This window comes from Eufriesea mexicana, unplaced genomic scaffold (genome assembly GCF_001483705.2).
Source record: "Eufriesea mexicana isolate 0111107269 unplaced genomic scaffold, ASM148370v2 scaffold3062, whole genome shotgun sequence".
Classification (NCBI taxonomy): Eukaryota; Metazoa; Arthropoda; class Insecta; order Hymenoptera; family Apidae; genus Eufriesea; species Eufriesea mexicana.
In genome coordinates, this window is record NW_016911092.1 from 63,781 (window position 1) to 68,008 (window position 4,228).

The window sequence follows — 4,228 nt, forward strand, 5'->3', positions numbered from 1 at the left end:
TTCCCTATTCATCAAGTATTATTGGCGTTCCTGTTAGCATAGCAGAGAAAATTGGTGTTACTCGAGCAAATAAACGAACTAGAAACTTGCGATGTGGATGGTTTCAGCGGATGTTGTGCAGGCTTGATGTTTGCCTGGAGTTGGAAGTACAATCGCGTCGATGTTAATTAGAACAGTACAGTCACAAAAGAAGTACTATAGCAACTGTAGAACATAATACCTCTATAAAATTGAAAAAGCGCAAGTTATTTAATTAAATCAACTAAAATTATGGAATCACTAAATGAATAAAATTAATAATAAAAAAATTCTGTCAACATTTAAACGTTTAATTCATCTTTGACACTTACAGAATTAACCATAAATTTGAAAGTCTTGCAAGAAATTAACCTTTTGCACTCGAGAGGCGACGGCAGATTCTAAAGATGGATGTTAATTAATATATCAAATTTACAATTAGCTAACGATGCGTGGAATATCGAAGTAAAATAATTTTATGTCTTAATTTGCATACGATTTCTTGTTTACCGTTTTAAAAATATCGTCAACCTTATGTCAGAAAGTCATCGAATTACTATTTTTCTGTAACGAAAAAATCGCCGAGTGCAAAAGGTTAATATTTTATGGAAAGGTAATAGATGATAATTTATGAATTATGAATATTCATAACTTCTCTTTTTTAGGTATTTTAATCGCTTAAAAACTGCTTAAAAATTTCCTGACAGTTGAAGATGAATGATACTGCTTTTCACACAGTTATAAAAGTTCGAACAATACGTCAACTTTATGATTCTCCTGCTTTCAACTTTTTCGACATTTTCTGTGAACTATGCTCACCTATATCCATCATTTATATCGGTACCATCGTCCATAAATACCGTAGACAATAAAATCTCAATGGAGAGATATATTTTCACACACGAATGAAATTGAGAACGTTTCTGGAGAAGGATCAGAATGGTCTATAAGTCAAAATCGAGGAAATCGCGTCAGAAGCTTCAGCTCTAATGGAAGCCAAGTGTACAAAAGTGAACGAAACGCTTTCAATTTATTTCAAATTGTCGAAGTATCAAATTTAAATTTCAGTATACCACTGTACTGTATCACCAATTGTTAAAATTGCTAGACATCCCAAGTCCTAGAACCAGTTTCTAAGACACCCAATGACTCTGATTACTAGCATCTTGACCTATTTCTCTGATACAAATCAACGCGATCATCAGTTTGACAGACCTCGTTTCATTCTATTCAAAATATTTATATCTCACATGACATTAATCTACAGTTAATAATCATTTATAATCTTTTATCTCAAACACACTGACCCGAATTTTGGTCGCTTGAAAGAAATTTCTGACAAACTCGACAAATATAAATAAATTAATTTGACCACTCCTGAATTTGACCAAAACAAATTTGACAATTCTAGGTATCACCTCAATGCCAGAAATCTTAGACAACCAACTTCTAAATTTCATTATTCTAATCAAATATTCCAAATATTTCAAATGTGGTATATTAAATTACCACATGAAAGTTGTTGCATACAATCAATTGAATTTTTGCAATTAATATGAACGCATCACATGTTAACTTAATATTGCACGATTAGTTTTATATTTTTACCCCATTTTTTGTTTTATGCAGTTAATCAATTTGTGCAGTGAACGGCTCATTTATCGTTCTAAAAATATCCTCGGATTACTATTTTTCTCTAAAATCGACAAAATCGTCGACTGCAAGGGGTTAATACCTGTACAGTTTACAAATAAATATAATTACAATGAAATATAATAACGTACAATTACAAATAAGTAATTTATTTTAACCTAACCTCGCTATCCGTAAAAATATAAAATTAATCGTGCAATATTAAGTTGACACTTGATGCGTTCATACCGATCCGAAAAATGCAATTGATTGGACAAAAGTCGCGTAGAGTCTAGCAAGAAGCACGTCTGAACGCACATGGATGACGACCTCAAGTCTCCAATAGCTCTCCACGCTTAATTATAACTGCTCTGTCTTTCTCGCGCAAAGAGAACACCCGAATGAGCAATAACAAAGGACACAGAGACAGGGAAAAAGAAACGAGGAAGGCAGGAAGGATCGAAAACGATAAATTATCAGATGCTCGGGCCCAGGTTCGCACAGGTGAAGAAAGCCGCGACACGATAACGACTCGTTGGAGATGAGCCAGCCTCTATCCTATTGTTTCTCCAGGAGAGTCGTAATCATCGTCGGATTACACCTTTGACTTTAAAGGGAAAGTCAAGACTCGAGGCTGATTATTCGGACGAAAGTTCAAGTGTGAAGAGAACGCGGTCTACGAGGAATAGTTATGAGGAAGAAAGAGGAATTCTTGTCGGTTAATCAAGCGATGCAGGAGAGATCGCGGCTCCAGGTTGGGACAGCCATTGTGATTGTATTCATTATCCTGGAACAAAGAGTATCGCGGGTCGAACGCATTTTGTCTCGTTAGCATTAACGTCTGAAGACCTTATGTTCATCTTCTAAGCGATTGATTAGAATATTCTGCTACTTCTGTATTCTCGATTTGGAAGATTGTAGAATTGTGAAAACAGCGGTATAATGGTGTCATGGTGCCCCCTTGGCAGGGAATTACAAGTTTGGTGATATATATGGAATCCTGCAAATTTTCAGAACTGATTAGAATCTAATTGATTAGAATATTCTGCTACTTTTGTATTCCCAATTTGGAAGATCGTGGAATTGTGAAAACAGTGGTGTAATGGTGTCATGTCCCCTTGTCAAGAAATTACAAATTTGGTGGTGTATATGGAATCCTGCAAATTTCCAGCAAATTTTCAAAGGATAGGGAAAATTTTGTGTATAATAATAGAAAATTCAGAAATACTTGGAACTAAGGATATCATCGATGCAAGCTATTTTATTTCATTCGCATTAACATCTGGAAACCTTATGTTCGTCCTCAGGATGATTAATTAGAATATTCTGCTACTTCTGTCATTGCTGTTTCTTATGCTGTGGAATTGCAGAGATGGATGTGTTGTTCGACATTGGTGGTATATAGGGTGTACTATAAGTCTCTAATAAAATATTTTACTATATTCTACAGTGAAAAGTAAAAGCGAATGTAGATTTATAAGAAAAATTTTATTCATAATAATAGAAATCTCGGAAAATTTCTTTTTTTCCTTTAATTATAATAAAAAATGTAAAACGTGCTCCCATTTTGTATTGTCATATCAAGCCTCTGTCGATGTGGTTCGAATATTAATATAATATCGAATTTATCATATAATAATACAACCATATGTTATATTCACTGCTTTAAAAAATTAATAGAGAGAAAGAAAAATATGGTGTTCTATTTTTGTTGTAATTTTGGGTTATAGGGAATACTAGAAAAATTTGAAACCTGTAGAACACCCGGTATAGTATGGCGAAATGTGATACGCCATTTCTGCTACGAAATTATTAGGTCGAGTGGTAAATTCTTATCTAGTTACATCATCAGATCTTATTAAATGATTATGTTAGCGAAGCAACGTAATTCATACTTGATAAGACATCGCGCAATTAGTGCAAGACGGATTAAAAATATGAATGAACGAATTTTTAAAGATATACACGAGTTTCGAAATGCGCAAGCGGTGCACATAAATTGAGCAAGGATTTCTAGCTGACTCATAACACAGTTGATGCACAGAATCTGATCACTTTTTAATTTCTCATTAATCTTCTAGCGATATCATTAGACCATAGGTAATTACGACAGCTTAGATCAGGCTTAGGTCAATATTCTCAAAGTTATTTTGCAATCTATATGTTATATAATAAATACCACTAGTGATCATATGAATACAGAAAATACGGAATACGAATTAAAATTGAGTAATCGAACTGAAATTATAGAAAATCACAAGCGTTGATCCAAATATGTTCAGACGAACTGCCACTATAAATTCATGTTATATGTATAATGATTCTATGACGCCATTTCCATCTAACAGCCTCGGACCAGGTACAAACTTTCAAAGTTCGCAAAATTAATTCGAAATTTCCAAAACCTACAGGGAAATAGTCCCTCTTCAACGCGCCCAGTTGTATAAAATTAGAACCATCAGCTCCAATATATCTCAACAAACACTCTGCAGAATATCAGTACTATTTGCAACCCATAGTTTTAGACCAGGTAGAAGCTTTCAAACTTCGCAAAATCAATTCGAAAATTCCAAATCCT

The 4,228-nt window shown here is 33.9% G+C and overlaps 1 protein-coding gene across 14 annotated transcripts in view; it reads right to left on the minus strand.

Moving 5' to 3' along the window:
- Patronin (calmodulin-regulated spectrin-associated protein patronin) overlaps positions 1-4,228 on the minus strand; it is a 149,560-nt gene that overhangs the window by 31,770 nt on the left and 113,562 nt on the right. The window lies entirely within an intron of this gene.